Genomic DNA, 24,443 nt, shown 5'->3' with positions numbered 1-24,443 from the left:
CTTTCTTTCTTTCTTTCTTTCCCTTCTTTCCCTTCTTTCTTTCTTTCCCTTCTTTCTTTCTTTCCCTTCTTTTCTTTTCTTTCCTTCCTTCCCTCCCCTCCCTCTGTTCGTTCGTTCTTTCTTTCTTTCTTTCTTTCTTTCTTTCTTTCTTTCTTTCTTTCTTTCTTCCTTCCTTTCTTTTCCTTCCCGCGCTACCGCCCCCAAAGGGCCCAGCCCTCCCTGTGCTCCATTCCCCCGGCCTGCGCGCTTGCTGCGCTGCCCCGGGAGGGTCCCCCCCCAGCTCTCCCTGTGCTCCATTTCCCCGGCCTGCACGCTTGCCGTGCTGCCGTCGGAGGGTCCCCCCCCCAAGCCCTCCCCGTGTATGTGTGTGTGTGCTGAGATCCCCGGGCTGCTGATGAGTGCTTGTGTGTGTGTGTGGGGGGGAGAAGCCTCCCACCCTCTCTTTCCTTCCTTTCTTTTTTTCTTTCTTTCCTTCCTTCCCTTCTTACTTTCCTCCCTTCCCTTCCCTCCTTCTTTTCTTCCCTTCCCTTCCCTTCTTACTTTCCTTCCTTCCCTTGTTTTCTTTCCTTCCTTCCCTCCCCTCCCCCTTTCTTTCTTTCTTTCTTTCTTTCTTTCTTTCTTTCTTTCTTTCTTTCTTTCTTTCTTTCTTTCTTTCTTTCTTTCTTTCTTTCTTTCTCTTCCCTTCTTTTCTTTCTTTCCTTCCTCCCCTCCCCTTCCCCCTTCCTTCCTTCCTTCCTTCCTTCCTTCCTTCCTTCCTTCCTTCCTTCCTTCCTTCCTTCCTTCCTTCCTTCCTTCCCCCCCTCTTTCTCTCTCTCTCTTTCTCTCTCTCTTTCTCTCTTTCTTGCAAACCTCCAGGTGGTGGCTGGAGATCTTGCAACCCTAGTCTCTTTCTTCCCCTCCCCCACACTGGGAGATCTATGACTGGTACGGCCCCCGAACAATGTTATAAATGTGAAAATGGCCCTCGGCAGGAAAATGGTTCCCCACCCCTGAGTTAGACCTTGAGAAGGATAAAACTGTTCTGCTTGTGAGATTCAGCTGACCGCTGAGTCAGAAAAGGTGGTTTTAGTTACATCTTACTGATAGATAAGGAAAGGTGCTCTGCTCTTCCCCTTCAAGGACAAGACCAGGGTAACATAATTAGTTAGCTCTTGATAGAGCTGACCTTGAGAGAATTCAGTCAGTCTGTTCTAAGGACATTTGCATTACACAGGCTTTTCATTATTATATGAAGCTTGTGGTCAGTTTGCATGTTATATTCAAGTTTTACATGTGGAATTAATTCTGCACATGTTCACAAAATACCATATTTATGTCAGAGACCATGACAAAGGGTATTCATGGCTGTTAGTTAGAATGGATACTAGTCATGCTGCATACCTATTCTCTCTAGTATCAGAGGAGCATGCCTATTATTTTGGGTGCAGTGGAACACAGGCAGGATGATGCTGCTGCACTCGTCCTGTTAGTGGCTTCCTAGAGGCACCTGGTTGGCCACCGTGTGAACAGACTGCTGGACTTGATGGGCCTTGGTCTGATCCAGCAGGGCTTTTCTTATGTTCTTATGTTCTGAATAGAGAGCATGCTAATCAAATTTGCAGATGACACCAAGTTAGGAGGGGTAGTTAATACCCCGGAGGGTAGGGTCAGAGTTCAGAATGACCTCGATAAACTGGAGAGCTGGGCCATAAGCAATAAAATGGATTTCAATAGGGAGAAGTATAAAGCACGTCACCTAGGCAGAAACAACATAAGGCACAGGTACAAGATGGGAGAGAGTTGTCTTGACAACAGTACATGTGAAAGAAATCTGGGAGTCTTAGTGGACCACAAACTGAATATGAGTCAACAGCGTGATATGGCAGCTAAGAAGGCCAATGCAATTCTGGGCTGCATCAGTAGGAGTATTATGTCTAGATCAAGGGAAGTAATACTACCACTGTAATCTGCATTGGTCAGACCTCACTTGGAATACTGTGTCCAGTTTTGGGCTCCACAATTTAAGAAGGACGTTGACAAGTTGGAGCGTGTCCAGAAAAGGGCAACCAGAATGATCACAGGTCTGGAATCCGTGCCTTATGAGGAGAGACTTAAGGAGTTGGGTTTGTTTAGTTTGGAGAAGAGAAGGTTGAGGGGAGACATGATAGCCATGTTTAAATATCTGAAAGGATGTCATGTTGATGAGGGAACTAGCTTGTTCTCGGTTGCTCCAGAGACTAGGACACGGAGTAATGGATTTAAACTAATAGAAAAGCGATTCCACCTAAACGTTAGGAAGAACTTTCTGATGGTGAGGGCTGTTCAATGGTGGAATGTGCTGCCTCAGAGGGTGGTGGAGTCCCCGTGTTTGGAGGTCTTTAAGCAGAAGCTAGCTGGCCATCTTTCGGGAGTGCTTTGATTGTGGGATCCTGCATGGCGGGAGAAGGGTTGGGGTCACTGGGAATGTGGGGGGAGGTAGTTGTTAGTTTCCTGCATTGTGCAGGGGGTTGGACTAGATGATCCTGGTGGTCCCTTCCAACTTTATGATTCTATTATTCTATTCTCCCAATCTGTGCTGCCGCCACCTTCCTGACTTCTCAGGAGTAAACAATCACTTCCACTGCAAAATATTAGAAGGATTTTCTGGAGCTCGTGGGGACCAGGAATAATAAAATGAGCTTTTGTTTTATTATTCTACATAAGAATGATTCCCCCACCCCCAATTTAGTGATTTTTCTGTAATACATTTCTCTTTGCCTTAAACCACTCCTTTTGTTTGGAATCCAGAATCTGTTTTGAGATCACACAATAGCTTACTTGCAACTCAAGCACATGTTGTACAAACTGCAGTCATTGCACAAGGCACAAATCTCTGGGAAGGACCCCCAGGCGGCAGGTGGATGCTGGATGTTCTGTGCCCTGTATCCCTCACCTGCCAAGCCCCAAGGATCACCTGCCCTGGGGTGGACATGCTTTGGGACTGTTAGGGGAAAAAATGGAACAAAAGACATGTTGACCTTCATTAGGCCCGTTTATGTTTATAGAGCTGAAGATAAGCTCCAGAGGTTCTTGTAGGTTATCCGGGCTGTGTAACCGTGGTCTTGGAATTTTCTTTCCTGACGTTTCGCCAGCAACTGGCAGGCATCTTCAGAGTAGTAACACTGAAGGACAGTGTCTCTCAGTGTCAAGGGTGTAGGAAGAGTAATATATAGTCAGAAAGGGGTTGGGTTTGAGCTGAGTATTGTCCTGCAAAAGTATTGTCCTGTAAGTATCAAGATAATGTGCTAATGAGGGTATGGTATGTTAATATGGAACCATTGTATAAAGATTCTTTTACTTGTGAGAAAAGATGGAATGGTTCCAGTGTCTCTGCATCGCAGTAGAAAAGTTAAAGAACCAATGAACTCTGACCGTGAAAGCCTTCGACAATATTATAAGCTCCAGAGTAACACAGAACGCCTCTGCAAACAAAAATGCTCAAAGCAGAAACCTTCTCTTGGAGACACAGTTTCCATGTATATCTGGGGTGAAACGGTCAAGATAGTACAATTAGAATTGTTTTTAACTTTTAACTTGACTTGACCGAGAGAAGCCCAGTTCTTTGCAATTGTCTGAGTTTGTATTGCTTAGAGACTTCCAGTATATTCGAACTGTCAGAGGCTGGGGAAAAAAAACTAATGCAATTTCCCTTGCTGTAGGTTTGATATATTGCATTCTCTTTATTTACTCAATGGCTGATGGGGTTCTTCTTCCTTCGTTGGATGCTCAAGGTCAGGAACTGATGATGCACTGGGCCATATTTTCCTCTTGCAGAGATGGGCAGTGTCCTTTGAGGAGGTGGCCGTGCTCTTCACGGAGGAGGAATGGGCTGTGCTGGATCCAGGCCAAAGAAAACTCTTCTGGGAAGTTACAGAGGAAAATTATGAAACCGTCGCCTCTCTGGGTAAGGATTGTTTCCCTTTTATTATGAGCACGGGAGAGAAGGAAGGAGATGGCATCTTCCTCTGGCAATCTTGAATTTCAGGAGACCACTCTCTTTGCCACAGAGGAAGGAATGGAACTCCTGCCCCTGGGGATGTTACAACACCAGAAAAGGAAAGCACTAAGTATTTGAATGCTGTTCTGCATGTCAGGGAATATCTCTCTGGAAGCCTGGAAGAACGTGGAGGGGAACTTTGGCCTCCTTTGCCCCCCCTGCCCCGGACAGGAATCCTCCTACCTTCCTTCCCCTGGAAGTTCTTGATGGTCTGTACTCCTGCTTTGGCACTTTCTGCTTTAACTTTCACCAGTAGTTGTTTCAAGTCTATTTTCTGCCAGCATATGTCAAGTTGCTAATGTCCCTCCCCCCAATTTTTAGTCCACCTTCATCTAAACCTAATCCAGCGTTCCTTATTATATAGGGAGATAAAATACATCCTTGTCTTACACCGTAGCCAATTGGAAACCATTCTTTTTCTCCATATTCTGTCCTAACAGTAGCCTCTTGTCCAGAGTACAGGTTGCGCATTGAAACAATCAGATGCTGTGGCACACCCATTTCCTTTAAAGCCAGCCATCCACACAGTCAAAAACTTTGCTGTAATCTATGAAACACAAGCTGATTTTCTTCTGAAATTCTCATATCCTCCAGTAACGAACGAAAATTTGCAGTATGATCTCTGGTGCCTCTTCCTTTTTAGAATCCAGCCTGAACATTAGGCATTTCTCATTCCATGTATGGTAACAGTCTTTGTTGTAAGATTTTGAGCATCACTTTCCTCACGTGAAAAATTAATGTGATGGTCCGAGAGTTGCTGCACTCTTTGACGTTTCCTTTTTTTTGGAACTGTTACGTAAATTGACCGTTTCCAGTATGTAGGCTATTCTTTTGTTTTCCATATTTGTTGGCATATTCTTGACAAGATTTTGATGGACTCAATTTCTGTGGCTTGGAATAGCTCTATTGATTTCCCATCTGCTCCTGGTGATTTGTTTCTCCCAAGCTCTCTCACAGTGCAGCTTTCACTTCACTTTCTAAAACTGCAGATTCTTCTTCTGAAGATTCTTCTTGGAAAGAATCTGTCATCCTTTCATTTCTTCTGTATAGTTCTTCAGTGTATTGTTCCCACTTTTTCTTTATTTTGTCCTGTTCAGTTAATATATTTCCATGTTGATCTTTCAGCTTTAGATTTCCCTTTGATTTCTTGGATTTTGTGGAACAGATCTCCTGTTCTTCCTTTTAGGGTTTTCTCTTCTCTTTCTTTACACTGGTTATTGTAATAGTTTTCTTTGTCTCTACGTGCGTGTCGCTGGAACACTGCATTAAACTGAAGCTTTTGCCAAAATTAAAAAGCGCATTAAAGAGCTCGATTATAACAGCACTACTTTTCGTGCTCGTCGTGTCTGTTCATCCCAGTTCTTCGGGATACCCCCTCCACGTGGTCTGCCTGCCTATACATATTATCTGACAACTCCTCGTCTCTGTAGAGCTTTTTGCTTGGCTAGATTGAATGCTAACCCTTCTATGATAATGCAGGGCAGAATTCTGAATATACCATACTCAGACAGGATCTGCCCTTGCTCTTCTGGCTCTATTGACACATTAGCCCATGCCCTTTTGGAATGCCGCTTTTACGAGGAACTTCGATCGCACTATATTTTCCCCCTTTTAATATACAAATCCAATGCCTCTGTGACTGACATAATGCCTTTTTTACTAAGCGACAGGGACCCCAAGGCTACATTGTCAGTGGCAAGATTTGTTTCAGTCCTTATATCCCTCCAACACTAGCTATATGCTGCTCAAGATCAATTGATCAAGGAGCTTCTAAGGGATAAAAGGAAAAAGGAAGGAACACTGCATTTAGACTTTTGATTCTGTTTCTGTCTCCTTTTGCTTCTCTTGTATCTTTAGCAATGTTAAGAGCTTTCTCAGTCATCCATCAAGGCTTTTCATTTTTTTTGTGCGATAGGAATAGTGTTGGTGCATTCTTCCTTGGTAATATCTCTTGTTGCAACCCATAGTTCTTGCGGTTCTCATTCGCTTGAACTTAGTAATACAAATCTGTTCTTTACCTGGCCTTTAAACTCTTCAGGAATGTTGTCGACCTTGTATTTTGGCATTATGAATGTTTTGGTGTTTTTCTTCAGGTTTATTCTAATTTTTGAAATTAACAGTTCGTGGTCTGTACCACAGTTGGCTCCTGATCTTTTTCTAGCAGAGAGAAAAGAGCTTCTCCATCTTCTGCTTTTCTTCTGTTTCTGTCATTTCACAAGTGAAACACTTTGTAATTTTCTGACGGAAAATGTCCTAATCCAGTCCCCTTTAGTTCACTCACTCTCAGGATTGAAATGTTTAAACGTTCCATTTCTCGTTTTACGATTTCAAGCTTATCTTGATTCAGGCTTCTCACCTTCCATGTTCCTATTATCTGCTTTTACAGCTTTGTACTTTGCTTTTGCGTCCATTCATGTGAAAAACTGAATGTCGTTTCAGCTATAGTCCAGTTGTGTTGTTAGGAATAATGCTACTTGGACTTGTCCTCCACTCTTCCCCCCTTAGCTGATTGAGACCTGGGGGTACCATCTTCCAGCACTATATCTTTTTTCATTTTGGATGGTTTCATCTCATAGGGTTTTCGAGGTGATGGATAGTCAGAAGGGGTTTACGATTGCCAATGCTACGTACAACAGAACTATGACTTCTTGCGATTTGGATGTTGTGCCTATGTTGAAGCACCCCAAGATTGCATTAGCCTCTTTTGCCGCTGCATCGCCTGACTTACCCTCGATGAATTGCATCTTGTTCATATCTGCCCACTTTCCCAGTGTGTTCAGATCTTGCTGAATTCCATCTCTATCTTTCGGGATGTTGCTCCTCCCCATTTGGTGTCATCTGCAGATTTAATGAGTAGTCCCTCCACACCCTCATCCAGATCATTTATAGAAACAATGCAATGTACCAGGCCCAGAACAGAGCCGTGTGGCACCCCACTGTGTGTTTTTTCCAGTGTGTTCAGATTTCCTTCTGCTGTGGTCAGGAGCAGTTGCCAGGCCTCAGAATGGGGCAAGACTCCTCTTGTTTTCCCCCAGGCTGCAGAGTCCAGACAAAAACCTCAGACCCTTTCAGCCATCTTCCTCTTAGTCTGTCCAGCAACTGCCCTCTTTATACCCCTAGTCCTTTCCTTCTAAATGGTGCGTGCACACTCCCTTGCTCTTCCTGCATTTCCTCCGCCTGGGAGGCTGACCATCTTCACGGCAACTCATAAGAACATCCATAAGAACATAAGAACATCCAGGCGAAGATGCCTGCTCTACAGCTCCCCCTGGCTGCATTGCCAGGGCTGTGTCCCCACATGAGCCCTGCCTCTCCCAAGGATCGGATCTTGGCCCCAAGGGACCTACTTTTCACAGTCTGAAAAGAGCCTCAGGCCTTGCTGGGGTAACCCAGTATTCCTCCCCACCTGGAAGCCCCTAGTCCAACTGCCTGCTCCCCGCCATGGCCGTTCAGTGAGTGCGGGGGAGGTGTTAGGAAGGCCCGGGGAGGCTATGAGGACTGATGCCAGGCACTGGATGTGACTGACCCAAAGTCATCCACTAAGCTTCCACGGCAGAGTGGGGATTTGAACCTGGGTCTCCCAGATCCTAGTCTGAAACTGTGACCACTCCACACACTGCATTTTGCAGTTGAGCAAGAGCAAGCAGCCAATCCTACATGAAGACAAAAGAACTGTACCTGCTAACTGATATTTCTACATTTTATTCTTTTTATATTTCTGTCTCTCTTTTGCAGTTCCAGAAGGGAGGGAGATGGTGAGGGAGAAGGAATCTGCAAGGGTAGACGTGGGGAAAGACGGAGATCTGCATGAGGAGGCGAAAACTGAGGATCAATCCATACCAAGGCGAGAGTGCAGAAGGAAAAGGAAAGCAAAAGAGAAGCAGAGGAAGAAATTGGCTGGCTTTCAGAGCAGAAAACAACCAGAGGTCTCAGGCCGACAAGAAACGAAGAAGAGGAAGACAAGGCATAAGGGTGCCATGAAAGAGACAAGGTTCAGCTGCAAATGTAGTGTTAAAGGATGTCAGAACGGTCCAACACGCCGGAAAACACATGAATTCTTGGAATGTGGAAAGAGCTTCCGTTACAGTAGTGCACTAACAAGAGATGAAAGGATATATACAAGGAAGAAGCCAGATAAGTGCCTGGAGAGTGGAAAGTGCTTCTCTCAAAATGGCAACCTAACTGAACATCAAAGGGTTCACACAGGGGAGAAACCATATAAATGCCTGGAGTGTGGAAAGTGCTTCTCTAAGAATTGCCATCTAACTGTACATCAAAGGATTCACACAGGGGAGAAGCCATATAAATGCCTAGAGTGTGGAAAGTGCTTCTCTAAGAATTGCACTCTAACTCTACATCAAAGGTCTCACACAGGGGAGAAGCCATATAAATGCCTGGAGTGTGGAAAGTGCTTCTCTCGCAATGAAGGCCTAACTCAACATCAAAGGATCCACACAGGGGAGAAGCCATATAAATGCCTGGAGTGTGAAAAGTGCTTCTCTTGCAATACAGGCCTAACTCATCATCAAAGGATCCACACAGGGGAGAAGCCATATAAATGCCTGGAGTGTGAAAAGTGCTTCTCTTGCAATACAGGCCTAATTCAACATCAAAGAGCTCACACAGGGAAGAAGCCTTATAAATGCCTGGAGTGTGGAAAGTGCTTCTCTCGCAATATAGGCCTAATTCAACATCAAAGGGTCCACACAGGGGAGAAGCCATATAAATGCCTGGAGTGTGGAAAGTGCTTCTCTCTGAATGGCTCACTAACTAAACATCAAAGGGTTCACACAGGGGAGAAGCCATATAAATGCCTGGCGTGTGGAAAGTGCTTCTCTAAGAATTGCCATCTAACTGTACATCAAAGGTTTCACACAGGGGAGAAGCCATATAAATGCCTGGAGTGTGGAAAGTGCTTCTCTTTGAATGACTCACTAACTAAACATCAAAGGGTTCACACAAGGGAGAAGCCATGTAAATGCCTGGAATGTGGAAAATGTTTCTCTTACAATTGGGTCCTAACTCAACATCAAAGTGTTCACAGAGGGGTGAAGCCCTATAAATGTCTGGAGTGTGGAAAGTGCTACTTATGGAGTAGTGACCTAACTAAACATCAAAGGGCTCACACAGGGGAGAAGCCCTATAAATGCCTGGAGTGTGGAAAGTGCTACTTATGGAGTAGCGACCTAACTAAACATCAAAGGGTCCACACAGGGGAGAAGCCATATAAATGCCTGGAGTGTGAAAAGTGTTTCTCTCGCAAGATAGGCCTAACTCAACATCAAAGGGTCCACACAGGGGAGAAGCCATATAAATGCCTGGAGTGTGGAAAGTGCTTCTCTCACATTGGCAGCCTAACTCAACATCAAAGGGTTCACACAGGGGAAAAACCATATAAATGCCTGGAGTGTGGAAAGTGCTTCTCTTGCAATGGCCATCTAACTAGGCATCAAAGGGTTCACACGGGAGATGCCATATAATTGCCTTGAGTGTGGAAAGTGCTTCTCTCAGAATAGCCAACTAACTGTTCATCAAAGCGCTCACACAGAGGAGAAGCCATATAAATGCCTGGAGTGTGGAAAGTGCTTCTTTTGGAACTCCGCCCTATCTCAACATCAAAGGCTTCACACAGGGGAGAAGCCATATAAATGCCTGGAGTGTGGAAAGTGTTTCTCTTCAAATGGTGATCTAACTCAACATCAAAGGCTTCACACAGGGAGAAGCCATATAAATGTCTGGAGTGTTGAAAATGCTTTTCTTGCAGTAGCAGCCTAACTCTGCATCAAAGGGCTCACACATGGGAGAAGCCATATAAATGCCTGGAGTGTGGAAAGTGTTTCTCTTCCAATGGCTTCCTAACTGTACACCAAAGGCTTCACACAAAGGAGAAGCCATATAAATGCCTGGAGTGTGGAAAGTGCTTCTCTTGGAATGGCCATCTAACTAGGCATCAAAGGGTTCACCAAGGGGAGTAGCCATATAAATGCCTGGGGTGTGGAAAGTGTTTCTGTCCAAATGACCAATTAACTGCACATAAAAGGGTTCAGATGGGGAGGGGGGAGGATCCATATAAATATCTTGATTTTGGAAAGTGCTTCTCTCAGAATGACATCCTAACTAGACATTAGAGGGTTCACAGGGGAGAAACCACATAAAATTGAGTGTGGAAAGAGGTTTATTAACAGCCATAGCCTTACACCCCAAAATGTCTAGCCAACTTAACTCATCTCATTGGAGCTGCAAAAATGTTGTGTGTAGGATTCACCAGAAACCGCTAAAGTTTGATAAAAGGCTGCTGAAGAACAAGTGGGTTTTTTAAATAAATGCACAGAATTATAGAATCTTAAGAGTAGGGAGGGGCCATACAGACCATCTAGTCCAGCCCCTTACTCAATGCAGGAGCAGCCTAGAGCAGTGATGGCGAACCTTTTAGCGACCGAGTGCCCAAACTGCAACCCCAAACCCACTTATTTATCGCAAAGTGCCACCACGGCAATTTAACCTGAATACTGAGGTTTCCTCCCAGCTCAGCAAGGGGGGGCGCGGGGAGTCCAGGGAAGGGGGGCAGCGGCTTTGAAGGGCTCCGCATTGCCTGCCCTTCAAAGCCAGGCGGTGGGGAGTCCAGGGAAGGCTCCGAGCTCCCTTCAAAGTCCCAGCCGCCCCCGCGCGTGCCCACAGAGAGGGCTCGGCGTGCCGTACTTGGCACGAGTGCCATAGGTTCGCCAACACGAGCCTAGAGCATCCCTGCCAAGTGATTGTTCTGCCGCTGTTTAAAGTTTCCCAGTGAGGAGGAGTTCAGCAACTCCCTAGGTAGCTGCTTCCACTGTTGAACCACTCTTACTGTAAAAACGTTTTCCCAATATCCAGATGGTACCTTTCCGCCTGAAATTTAAACCCATTATTGCAAGTCCTATCCTTGACTGACAGTCAAGACCAGAAACCATTTTTGCCTGTACTTAACCCACCAGAGGCCTAAATGGTTTTCTCTTACAGGTATCTTATCCATAAACTTCTTCCCAAGGACAATTCTCAAGTTGACTCCGTTCATCTGGAACCTTCTATCTGGGAGGAGGTGGTCCACCTTGAAATGTCGGTTGGGGCGGGGAATGGGGGTCGGAAGGCTCCCAGCAGGCAGAAGGTTCGGAAGACGCAGCCCAGTGAGAGGTAGTTCGGAGTCAGCTGTGTGCGGTCAGCTTTTCCATAAAAACGGCCTATTCAGAAGTTAGCCATTCCCAATTCTTTATCCTCTCCATCCCCCTCCTTGCCGAGATGCTGCCAGAAAAAAATCGTATGATACTCTGAATACCTCATGCCTTGAGTAACATTTGGCTATGTAAGATCTGCTAAGTAAGTATTTAGATCAAGAGTGGGGAACCTTTTTTCCGCCAAGGGCCATTTGGATATTTATAACATCATTCGCCAGCCATACAAAATGATCAACTTAAAAATTAGCCGACCAAGCCCCAAGCAGGGAGCTGCCCCAGATGACACCCCCCTATGCATGGCAAGCAGGCAGGCATCCAACTGGTGGTGCACTTGCCCACCTGGTGGTACAGGATGGTCTGTTGCACCAGCCGGGCGTAGCCGTCCAGCTACGTGCCGGAGTTGCTCCTGCTCTGCAGTCGGCTCCTGCTACCTCCATCTGCAGGGGTGAAATGAGGACACACTGGCTAAGACACACACACCCCAGGCGCATTCTGTCCCTGCCTCCTGTAACCCTTCCATTGTCATCACTTCCGCCCCCAGCCCTCTTGTAGTACAGAGGGAATACGTTTCTCCATGGCCTGGGGGGGGAAAGGGTTAACACAGTTTCTTGGGCGGTCCTAGCAACTCCATAGCTAATGATTCTTCTGCAAGGGGGAGAAACGGTTCCTTTTCTCAGCAAAACAAACTCCCATCCGCCTAGAATAGAGGCTATTCTTGTCTGTGGGAGGGGGCGGATCGCCAGTCTTAGATCCTTCTGAGCTAGAGATCTGCCAGGACCCACGAAGGGCCAGACCAACGGCTCCGGGCCTGACGTTCCCTACCCCTGATTTAGATAGTTAGCTTTCTTGTTTTTGTGCTGCTTTATTGCTATAGATATGCAACTTGTATTTCTAAACCTTTTTCTTTTTTTTTCCTGTTCAATAAAGCCTTTTCAGCTTTAAGGGTGTGAGTTACTGGTCCAAACCTATGTCGCAGTAGCAATGATCTCATCCCCAGTACAAGGAGACACCTGTTAGTTATGTCATCCTTTGCTTGTAGTTTCTAGGCCTGAGAAAGTATTTTGGTGAGATGGCTTGTGGCTTACTTAGCTTTTTCATAAATGTGCTCATCATTTGTTAAAGTGAACAGATGTGTTTGTGCTGATTTTGCTTATCACAATAGCCAACCAGATACCCAGAAGGAGTCACATGATTGTGATAAGTTACTTTAGAGATTGATCAGAAAGATAAGCTTTCTCTATAACTATGCATGCTTGTGAAGACCAAATCAGATTTTCTTGGACTGAAGCTCAGCAGTCAGAGATTGAAGGACCCTTCTTGGTAAGATATAGGGACCCTTTTGGCTTATTTGAGATTCCTTAAAACTAATAAACAAGAGACTGAATACTGATTTGTTCTAACAGATGACTAGTTTTAGATATGCATTAGAATAATGTTAGGCTCTTTAATAGTGTGTGTGTGTTGTAAAGTGCCTTCAAGTCGTAGCCGACTTATGGCGACCCCTTTTTGGGGTTTTCATGGCAAGAGACTAACAGAGGTGGTTTGCCTTCCTCTAATAGTACTTTAATAGTACTTGCCTGTATATGTACACTCTGTGTAAGTTCAATAATTTTAGTTGTCTATTGTATACTGTCTTGTTTAATAAAAAGAACCTTTCCCTGTTTCAATAAAGGATAGAAAGATTCATACAGGTGTCGATCCATTTGCTGGTTACCTGATTAGCGAAACAGGACCTGCAGTCCTAGAAATAAAATTGTACTATCAAGAGTCCATGCCCCTCTGCTGCACACTCTGGTCTCCCCTCCCTCTCCTGCCCAAGACAACCTTCCACCAAGTTTGCAGATAATACCAAATTATTTAGGGTGGTTAAAACAAAAATGGACTGTGAAGATCTCCAAAAAGATCTCTGGAGGAATGAGCATTAAAATGGCAAATGAGATTCAATGTGAGCAAGTGTAAAGTGATGCATATTGGGGCAAAAATCCCAACTTCACGTATACACTGATGGGATCTGTGCTGGCAGCAACAGACCAAGAAAGGGATCTTGGGGTAGTAGTGTGTGCCTGCTGAGAAAAAGGTAAATTTTATACTGGCCTTAATTAGACAAGGAATAGAGAATAAAACTGCTATCATATTGCCCTTGTACAAATCTATGGTGAGATCACATGTGGAATACATGTTGTTGAGCTGTGGCAATGCCGCAAAGCGGTGGATGCATGACTGCGGTGGTGCAATCTGTGGCCATGGATATGAAATATGATTTGATGGTGAGTCTGGGGGTGATCCAACAAAAAAGTCCTGAAGATTCATGAGGTGCTTTGGAACCAAGTGTTTGTGCTGTGGCAACACCACAAAGCGGTGGATCTGTGACTTTTATGGTGCAGCCTGTGGCTATGGGCATGATACGTGATTTAATCTTGAATTTGGGGTGACCCATGTGAGAATCACGATGATCCATGCTTTGGAACTGTTTTCAGACCATCCCAGCACCGTGAAGCAGTGGATGGGTGTTCTTTGTGGTGCTGCCCACAGACTAAGACATGATCCACAATCTGATGGTGGTTTTATTTTATTTGAGGATAAAGATCAAATGAATTTATATTAAAAATCTTTGAGATGCGACTTTTACCCAAATCCCTCTTCCCTGAAGGTCTCCCCACTTACACCAAGGGGAGAGAAATATGGAATCCTTCTTGCCCTCTCTTGGGAAAACTTTCAGTCCCTTTAACATGTGTCTGTAGGGGAAATCACCTTACAGACATAGACTCCAACGAGGCAAGAGGAATTGGTTCAAAGAAGCTTTATTACAGTTGCTGCGGCAAGTGGGAGCCACATCAAAGCAATCTGTTGAGAGGGCAGTCCTCTATTTTATCCTCTCCCTAGCGCCTTCCCCCGTCCCTCCTTCACCTCCCATTGGTGGAGGTGTTCTTCATAATGAGCTTACAATGATATACACTTATGAATATTGTAACCTTAAGGAGCTATCTGCTGCACCTGTCTGTTGCTCTGTGGTTAGACTCTACAAAGCTAGGCTTCCTGTTAACCTTTTGGCTGCACCAGCTTCTTGCTCGGTAGTATCCAAAGACAACTGGGTTTCACAGAACTAAGCCGCTCTGTTCTTTGCTTATAATGGAGAGAAAGAAAGAGAAATCTTAAGCTTGTTACTGGCTACGTGGCTCTGGCCAAAATCTCGCTACGTGGCCCCTTCACTCCCCCTTGTTTAGCAAAAGCGTGACTGCTACTCTTAAGCGTTTGCTTTATCTACATAGGATGCATTTCCTCCCCCGCAACATTGTGTCTGAGCAGTTACTTGTGTAGGAGCACAAGATCAGCATCCTGGTAGTGCGCGCTGTTCTTTGTGGCTTCTTATTTTCAACAATAGGCTTCCGGGTACAAAGTCGCAGGTCGCGCTTATTCTCTGCATGCGGATGCCTGGAAAAGTGTGGTTCGCAGCTGCAGGACAGAGGGCCGGCCATTCACAAGCCCTGACGACTCCTCGGGCAGGAAAGGTTTTCTTTCCTCTTTCCAGCATCTCTCCAGCTGGTCCCTCCTGCAGGGGGGCCCTCATAGGGAGCTGCCCCACCCAGCCCCAGAGGAAGGAAGAAACCTCCCTTCCAGGATCCCAAAACACTTTGGCTTTACGGTTGCCAACCTCCAGGGCAGGCCTGGAGCTCTCTGGGAATTGCAGCTGATCTCCAGACTGCAGAGCTCAGTTGCCCTGGGGGGAAAGGCTGCTTTGGAAGGGGGGGACTTTAGGCATTGCATCCCACCGCGGACCCCCCTCCCGAAACCCTGCCCCCCAAGCTCCCCCCCCCCAACTCTACCAACCCGGATTGGGCACCCCTCAGTTCCTCCTCCATGAGTCCGCCTGGGTCCCGTTGTTGCAGGGGACTACATTTCCCAGAAGGCCATGCGAGGGGCAATCCCCGCGTGTCCTGGGTGCAGGAGGGGACGGGGAGAAAGGGGTCTGGGGGGGCCATGGAGTCCCTCCGGGGGTCTTCTCCTCCTCCTCCTCTCCCTGCTCCTCCCCCCCGGCGGGAGGGGGAATCCGGGTCTTGCAGGGCTGCTGCGGGGGAGGTGAATGGGGGGTTGCAGTGGGCCTTCCTGCAATGGGGGGCAAGAGGGGGAGGGGGCCGGAGGGGATAGGGGGGCTTTCCCTGGCAAAATCTGAGCCTGGGGTGGTCGTGCTCCCCCCACTTTCACGTGTGCCCCAACCCACCAGCCCTGCGTTTCTTCCCTGCTGAGCCCCCAGCCGGAGGCGGAGCCAGACCCCCCAGATGATGGCCAGGGCTGAGCTTCAGCCCCACAGTGGCGATCCATTTCTGCAGTGGGGGGGGGGGCAGCTGCCGCCAAAGCAGCCTTTTTAAAAAATCTGCCCAGCCAATCAGTGAAAAGCCCTGGCAGGAAGAGAACCCCCCCCCCACCTCTCTCCCTCCACTCCCCAAAAACATTTGGTGGGCACCACAAAGGGTGTCTGCGGGCATCACTTTGGAGACCCCCGACCTAGACGGACCCTTGGTCTGATCCAGCTGCGATCATTGCCTGCCCTTACTGCCCCCCCCCCCAGCTGGCTGCACCCGCCCTGTCCTTTTCCCCACCCTCCGCAGTCCGGCCCCCAAAGAGGCGTTTGGCCATGTTCTGCCCCTGTGAAGGAAGGGGGCTTTGGGTGTGTGCGGTCAGTCATCGGGATTTTGTGCGAGGAAGTTGTGACTTGCATCAGTTTTGCATTCGGCTCTGTGCCCTGGCTGCAGCTCAACACTGGAGGAATACGTAAATGCCCCCTTCTGGTAAATCAATGGGTTGAGCCCCTTAGAACTGTATTGGTATTTGAACGCGTGGCGTATAGACGACTCTTGCGTACGGACTTATGGTCTCCAGACTGCAGAGCTCAGGTCCCCTGGAGGAAAAGGCTGCTTTGCAGCGGGGGTGGGCGGGCTCTAGGGCCTGGCACCCCACCGCGGACCCCCCCCCCTCCTGAAACCCTGTTCCGCACTCAGGCTCCACCCCCCAATCTCTGGACTCTCCCCCCCCCCGCATTGGGCCCCCCTGGGCTCCTCCTCCATCCTTCCGCGGCCGGAGTCCGGTTGCTGCAGGACGGGCTGGCTGCGAGGAGCAGAGCTGCAAACGCCGCGTGTCCTGGGTGCAGGAGGGGAGGGGGACAAAGGGGTCTGGGGGGCCATGGAGTCCCTGCGGGGGTCTCCTCCTCCTCCTCCTCCTCTCCCTGCTCCTTCCCTCCGGCGGGAGGGGGAATCCGGCTCTTGCAGGTCTGCTGCGGGGGAGGTGAGTGGGGGTTGCAGGGGGGAGGAGACATTCCTGCAATGGGGGGGTGCAAGAGGGGGAGGTGGCCGGAGCGGGCGTGGAGAGATGGGTGTGGGCTTCCCCGGGCAAGATCTGGGCAGGGGTGGTGGTCGTGCCCCCCCCTCTCACGTGTGTCCCCCATCCCCCAGCCCTGCCTCTCTTCCCTGCTGAGCCCCCGGGGGCCCCCGACCCTTTTGAGCCTGCGGACACCGTTGGGGGTTCAGACACTGCAGGGTGGGCGCAGCAGCAGCAACAGCGAAATGGCAGCCGCAGGAGGCGGCGCCAGACCCCCCCAAATGTCTTCCAAGGCTGAGCTTCAGCCCCACCGGGCAGATCCTTTTCAGCAGGGGGGGGGCAGCTGCCTCCAAAGCAGCCTTTTTAAAAAATCTGCCCAGCCAATCAGGGAGAAGACCCGGCAGGAGAAAGAAAAAACCCACCTCTCTCCCTCCACTTCCCCAAAAGCATTTGGTGGGTGCCAGAAAAGGTGTCAGCGTTGGGGACCCCCGACCTAGGCGGACCCCTGGTCTGATCGGGCTGCCTTCCTTGTCTGTCCTTACTGGACCCCCCCCAGCCCCCCTTCGCGGGCTGCACCCGCTGTGTCCTTTTCCCCACCCTCCGCAGGCTGACCCACAAAGGGTTACCGCACTTGTATTCCCAGCGATGTATTAAGAGTTTGAAAACGTTATAAAAAATACTGTTCGCACTTTGTTTGGCCCCTTTAGCTGTGAAGACGTCTTCCAACCATTTATAAGCTGTGGTATTCAAAAACCCTTTTAAAGCGATGTTTTTTGCAACATTTTCAAACTCTTAATACATCGCTGGGAATACAAAGTGCGGTAACCCTCATCAAGGCATTTGACCATGTTCTGCCCCTGTAGCAGAAGTGTGCTTTTGGTGTGTCCAGTCAGTCATCGGTTTTTTGTGCAAGGAAGTTGATACTTGCATCAAGTTTGTATTAGACTCTGTGCCCTGACTGCAGCTAATGGACTTGTATTATAACAACATTGGAGGAATACATAAATGCCCCCCTCTGGTAAATCAATGGATTGAGCACCTTAGAACTTTATCAGTATTTGAATGCACGGCATATAGACGTGGTGTAGTGGTTAAGAGCAGTAGTTTTGAGCAGTGGACTCTGATCTGGAGAACCGGGTTTGATTCCCCCACTCCTCCACATGAGCGGTGGAGGCTACTCTGGTGAACTGGATTTGTTTCCCCACTCCTACACACAAAGCCAGCTGGGTGACCTTGGGCTGGTCACAGCTCTCTCATCGCCACCCACCTCACAGGATATCTCTTGTGGGGAGGGGAAGGGGAGGTGATTGTAAGCCGGTTTGATTCTCTCTTAAGTGAGGGAGAAAGTCAGCATATAGAAACCAATTCTTCTTTTAGGTCAGGGGTGGGGAACCTTTTTCCTGCCAAGGGCCATTTGCACATTTATCACATCATTCAGAGGCCATACCAGGTGTAAATCTCCCGGTGGGGGGGGGAAGAGGTGAGGGTGGCCAGGTCTCCAGCCACCACCTGGAGGTTGGCAACCCCAGGGGAGGCCACACAGAGAAGGCCTGCAGGGTGCCCCCACTCCCCCCTCCCAGGCGGAAGGGTAGCCATCAGTGGGCCCGAGCAAAGGAGGTGCCAGGGAGGAAGGAAAACAAAGAGGAAAAGGGAGGGAGGGAGAAAGGGAGAAATAAATGGAGAGAGAGGGAGAAAGAAAGAAAAGGACGGAGGGAGACAAAGACAGAGACAGAAAAAGAGGGAGAGAAAGGAGAAAGTGACAGAAAAAGAGGAAGAAAAGAGAGAAAAGCCTTCCCCACACACACACACACACACCCGCGCACGCTGGCCCCAGCCTCCCCTGCCTACACACACACCCGGCGGCGCACAGAGCCCCGCGTGACCGGGCCCCAGTCTCCATGCCCTCTCCTTTCCAGAGTCCACAAAAGGGCCCCCCCGAAGCCCAATGGGCTCCTGCATGCATGCTCTGCCGCCGGGAGCCGCCAGCCTCTTTCCCCCTCCCTCTCGCTGCTCGACAGTCGGCAAGAGGAGGTCCAAAGGGCGCCACAGTGCTGCTGTAAGCCGTGGCGCCAGGAACACCCTCTGGGAGGGCCGGCCTGCACCCCGCCTCTGCAGCAGGGCCCCGGAGCTCCCGAGGGCCACAAAAAATGTCCTCGGGGGCCACATACGGCCCCCGGGCCTGAGGTTCCCCACCCCTGTTTTAGGTGTTTGAAAATGTTTTCTAGAGACTTAATGGTAGATCTGCCACCACTGTTGTTATATGCCTCTGTGTATACTTTTTTTAGTTGCTAGATTTTGAGTTTTCCCCTCGTCTGTTATTTTACTTCTTTTAAAAAATAAATACATAAAGCATATTATACCTATCAGAGTCTGGAAAAAAAAGAATGCAATTTTTTTTTGCCATCAGTTTGATGTATTACTTTATATCACTCAACTGACTGGCCAATGGGGTTTTTCTTCCCCTCTTGAATGCTCAGAGACAGATATAGAAGATCAACTGGGTCATATTTTCCTCTTTCAGGGATCGCCGGTGTCCTTTGAGGAGGTGGCCGTGTTCTTCACGGTGGAGGAATTGGCTCTGCTGGATCCAGGCCAGAGAAAACTCTACCGGGAAGTTATGGAGGAAAATTACGAGACCGTGGGCTCTGTGGGTAAGGATCTTTCCCATTTACCAGGAACATGGAGGAGAACGGAGGGGCTGGCCTCTTCCTTTGGCCCTCTAGAATTTCAGAACATACTTTTGGTTGCCGTAGAAGAAAGAATTGGGGATCCTACAGTGCCTGAGAAAGAGAGCATAAAGGGCATTGATGCTAATACACTGATGCTGTGAATGTGTCGATGAGGAGGGCTCTGATTGAGAGAGAGGGACGATATCCTGTTAGGTTCCTGCTAGCAAATCCTTGCAGCCCTTGATTTCTTCTTTGGCCTTTCCACTTTGACGTGGAGTGGCTCTCCCACAGTCTGTTGTTTGAGGCTGATGGGACGAGGAGAGGAATGGCCTTGTTGATTTGACTAGGCCAGAGGAGGGGCCTTTGCTGAGTGGCAGAGCCCCTGTTCTGTGTCTGGAAAGTCCGTGGTTCAATCCGTGGCACTTGACAAAGGGTTTAGAAAGGGACATTCACTTTTTTTCCCTGGCAGGGCTGGGAAAGGGCCCTGCCTGAGGCCCCCCCGAGTCCCCACCCTTTGGAATGGAATCAGATGGGCTTGATGGAAGGTTGCAGGCAAAATCACGGCAGTATGGAAGCTTAGTTGAGATTCCCTGGGTAAAAATAAAAGGAATAAGAACTAATAGCCAGGCAGAGGACTTGGATGATACACTCCTAGACCAGATTACAAAATTTTCAAAGAGATGGGGCCCAGTGTCATGGGATATATCTATTGTTTGTTTGTTTGTTTGCATTATTTATAGTCCGCCTTTCTCACAGGGTCTCAAGGTGGATTACACATAGTGAGCTGGTACAGTTACAAAAACGGAACACTCTGTAGCCCGTGCATTAGGATTTTAAAAGTCTGGAACCACCAGAAAGAACTGAAGCATAACAAAGCTATTCATATGACATATTGAGCGGGACAGAAATTACTTAAATGGGACCCTACTCACAATAAGCAAAATATGGCAGTGTACAGTCCCCAATCATTTATTGAAGCAAGACTGTAAAGCCATTTTGTGCAGTGCAACCTTAATGACTGTATAGAAAAGCCCTCTTGAATAGTTCAGTTTTGCATAGTTTGCTGAAAGGCAGGAGAATATGAGTCTTCCTGACCTCCTTGGAGCAGAGGGAGAGAGGCAGTCCCGCAAATAAGAGGGGCCAAGGCGATAGCTAATATCTTCCACTGAGCCCGATAACAGATGGGCAGCCCATGGAGCATCTGCAGAATGGGCATAATAGGTATGCTCCACCTAGCTCTCGCTAATAGTCGAGCTGCAGGATTCTGCACCAACTGGAGTTTCCGAGTTGATTTTGAGGGGAGACCAATGTACAGTGCATTACAGTAGTCTAGTCTCGTTGTACAGTCTCTGTAGAGACCGGGCGATAATGTAGGGATTTATTTTTTTGTAGGGATGAATTGCCACCTCTGAGTGGCCGAGGGAAGGAGCACTGAGTTAGTGACTGATTTATAACAGATGCTATAAGGGTTTGTTGACGTGATCCTTACGTGGTTTTATCAGACAGGATGGGCACGGATCCTGGGTACAAGTAGTGGCCTTCGCAGATCCCAGGATCAACACCCATCGCAGAAATTGGGTCAAAAGGATCCATGAATTGCCCAGGCAGAGTATTAGGCCTTCCTTCTGGGGTCCCTATGTTATAACTGACATCCAGCTCTTAGCTTATTCTTGATATATTACCAGCAAGGGGCAACCTCGCCGATAGTTTCAAGGAGCTTCACATTCCCGTTTCCACTGCGGCCTCAACAGAACCCCAGAGCGTTTTGGAATCTAGTAGGATTCACCAGCCTCTGCAGGCGGAGCGTTTTAGCCGGGCCTCCTCTCACGCAGGGTGCGGAGGCCACATTCACCTTGGTTCCAAGTGGGCAGTGAATTGAACGAGAAAGGAAGAACTGCAACAAGAATCCAAATCAAGAATAAGAAGTTGCAGTGAAACAATATGTATAAATATTTCATCAAAAATGGATACAAAATATATCTGTATGCGTAAAATTCCAACGCAAATCAGAAATGCATAACCAAACAATATATATGGATACAAAATATTTCTGTATAAGAAAAATCAGAAATGCATGACCAGATGCGATTAGACCATGTCTGCTTCAGTGATCATCAAATATAAATAATATACCGCAATAAAACATTACTGGGATACAAGAAATATTTACTAGATCAAGAGCCGGGGCTGCCCTGTGTAGCAATACGCAAACCTTAAAAAAGAAGTCAATTTTTAAAAATTATTCTTATATTATTATATGATCAGTTTTGCCTGCCACAAATAGGCAACTGGATCATTTGTAACTGGTAATCCTTTCCAGTGGGAACCCAAAGCATCTTATATCGTTCTCCTCTCCCCTGTTTTATCCTCACAACAACCCTGTGAGGTAGTTCTGGTTGAGAAGGTATGCCTGGCCCAGGGTCACCCAAGAAGTGTCTTGGGTATTTGAAGCTGAGTCTCTGAGGCCCTCATCAGACACTCTAACCACTACATCACACTGGTTCTGTTAGCTCAGTACCTTCAGTAGCAGATTGGAGATTCGAACCCAGATCTCCATGATCCTAGTCTGCCATGCCAATGACTGACACACACAAGTGCTGTCAGGTCAGAGAAGTGGCGGGGGGGTTAAGAAAACCACAGAGATTTATTTCTTGATGTACACATGAAGTCGCATAACAACAAACACACAATGAAACTTTCTCTTCTGCATTCCCAAAACTATTGGGGCGTTTTTCATTCTGTCTGTGCTTTGCTGTTGCAGGGAACTACATTTCCCAGAAGACCCTGGGAGCACCAGAGAGATCCACCCAGGGGGTGGTTTTTCCTGGAGGAGGAGGAGGAAAAAGACGGGATGTGGAATTCCCCGGGGCCTCTCTTCTTTCTTGTTTCCCCCAGCTGGAGGGAGAATTTGGCTCTTGCACATCTGCAGGAAAGGTGAGTTTCAGGTTTCCTCAACAGCTCTTGGGCAAGAATAGGGGAGGGAGAGAAATTACATGTGAACAGGATGAAAAGTAGAAGAGGCGGCCGGAGAGAGCAGAGAGAGAAACGCTTCCTTGACAAAAAAAAAGGTCTGTGCAGCGGTCGGGGGGTGTGCTGCTTTCTCAGGAAGCTGGTTTTTTCCAGCTGCCAAAAGACACGGTGGAAGGGGACCATTTTCTCAGGGTCACGGCATTGCTTTCAGGGCGCCTTGTTCATCCCTCCCTTCTCCCCCTCCCCAAACCACTTCACTTTGTGCACGTGGCCCCTTCTGTATTAGGTGGGGCTGAGAGAGTTCTGAGAGAACTGTGACTGGCCCAAGGTCACCCAGCACACTTCATGTGGAGGAGTGGGGAAATCAACCCGGTTCTGAAGATCAGAGTCCACTGCTCTTAACCACTCCACCATGCTGAAGAGTACAAAGCTTTTTTTGTAAACCTCCAGTCCAGCTGATCTGAAGATGTTTGTGTGTGAGAAGGAGAGGAACTAATCTGTGCTGCCGCCACCTTCCTGGCTTCTCGGGAGTAAACCGTCACTTCCACTGCAAAATATCAGAGAGATTTTCTGGAGCTTGTGGGGGCCAGGAATAATACAACGAGCTTTTGTTTTATTATTCTACATAAGAATAATTCCCCCACCCTCCAATGTAGTGATTTTTCTGCAATATGTTTCTCTTTGCCTTTTGTTTGAAATCCAGAATCTGTTTTGAGATCATACAGTAGCTTATTTGCAATTCAAGCCCACGCTGGACAAACTGCAGTCATTGCACAAGGCACAAATCTCTGGGAAGGACCCCGAGGTGGCAGGTGGGTGCTGCATGTTCTGTGACCTGCATCCCTCACCTGTGAGGCCCCATTGATCGTATGCCCAGGGGTGGATAGGCTTTGGGTGTGTTAGGAAAAAAATGGAACAAAAGACATGTTGACCTTAATTGGGCCCGTTTATGTTTACAGAGCTGGACACAGGCTTTAGTGTAACACAGAACGCCTCTGCAGACAAAAAGGCTTAAAGCAGAAACCTTCTCATGGAGACATAGTTTCCATGTGTTTCTGGGGTGAAACATTCAAGATAGTATAATTGTTTTTAACTTTTAATTTGACTTGACCGAGAGAAGCCCAGTTCTTTGCAATTGTCTGCGTTTATATTTCTTGGATACTTCCAGTACATTATAACTGTCAGAGGCTGGAAAAAAAAACTAATGCAATTTTCCTTGCTGTAGATTTGATGCATTGCATTCTTTTTATTTATTCAGTGGCTGATGGCATTTTTCCTTTGTTGGATGCTGAAGGTTAGGAACGGATGATGAACTGGGCCATATTTTCCTCTTTCAGAGATCTGTAGTGTCCTTTGAGGAGGTGGCCGTGTTCTTCACAGAGGAGGAATGGGCTCTGCTTGATCCAGGTCAAAGAAAACTCTTCTGGGAGGTTATGGAGGAAAATGATGAGACTGTCGCCTCTCTGGGTAAGAATCTTTTCCCTTTTATTATGAGCACAAAAGAGAAGTAAGGGGATGGCATCTTCCTCTGGCACTCTTGAATTTCAGGAGACCACTCCCTTTGCCTCAGAGGAAGAAATGGAACTCCTGCCCCTGGGGATGTTACAGGGCCAGAAAAGGAAAGCACTAAATATTTGAATGCTGTTCTGCATGTCAGGGAATATCTCTCTGGAAGCTTGGAAGAACGGGGAGGTGAACTTTGTCCTCCTTTGTCCCCCTGCCCCGGACAGGAACCTTCCTACCTTCCTTCTCCTGGTTCTTTGTTGTTGTAAGCTCCTGACCCTTCGAACCAGAAATCACCACAGAGTCGTACAGAATCCAATCAGATGGCTTTTACTGGTCAAAAAGGCAATACAGTGCATACAGGGAACTATGGCAGCTATGGGAGTCTCACTAAGCGAACGATAATATAAGGCAGTAAATGGCGGGAGATTATACACCATCAGCATACACAAACAGAGTCCACTTTCCCAGGAGCAGTGTTCCCAGGCCTTGGTATGTGTGGTCGGCCTTGAGGCTAGACAGTACAGTACTAACACAGAAACAATACTGAAACCGAGATAGCAGCCTGACATCCTGCTCCCCTTAAGGCCCCCTCCCAGTCGGTAAGGGGGATGGCCTGTCCGGGTAGGCAGTGTGAAAGGCATCGATTAGTTTGGGGGCGGAGACATCTCGTGCACGAACCCATTCGTCGTAGGCAGGGGGGAAGTGCTTCCACCGGACCAAATACTGTAGGTTTCCATGGTGAACACGGGAGTCAAGAATTTTGGA

At 47.8% G+C, this 24,443-nt stretch overlaps 1 pseudogene; it reads left to right on the top strand.

Moving 5' to 3' along the window:
* The window catches only part of LOC130478876 (zinc finger protein 665-like), a 42,862-nt pseudogene extending 19,675 nt beyond the window's left edge, over nt 1-23,187 (top strand).
* The last annotated feature ends 1,256 nt before the right edge of the window (nt 23,188-24,443 follow it).

This window comes from Euleptes europaea, chromosome 6 (genome assembly GCF_029931775.1).
Source record: "Euleptes europaea isolate rEulEur1 chromosome 6, rEulEur1.hap1, whole genome shotgun sequence".
Taxonomy (NCBI): Eukaryota; Metazoa; Chordata; class Lepidosauria; order Squamata; family Sphaerodactylidae; genus Euleptes; species Euleptes europaea.
Note: the sequence above shows the minus strand (reverse complement) of the source record. Positions and strands in the feature narration are given on the sequence as shown.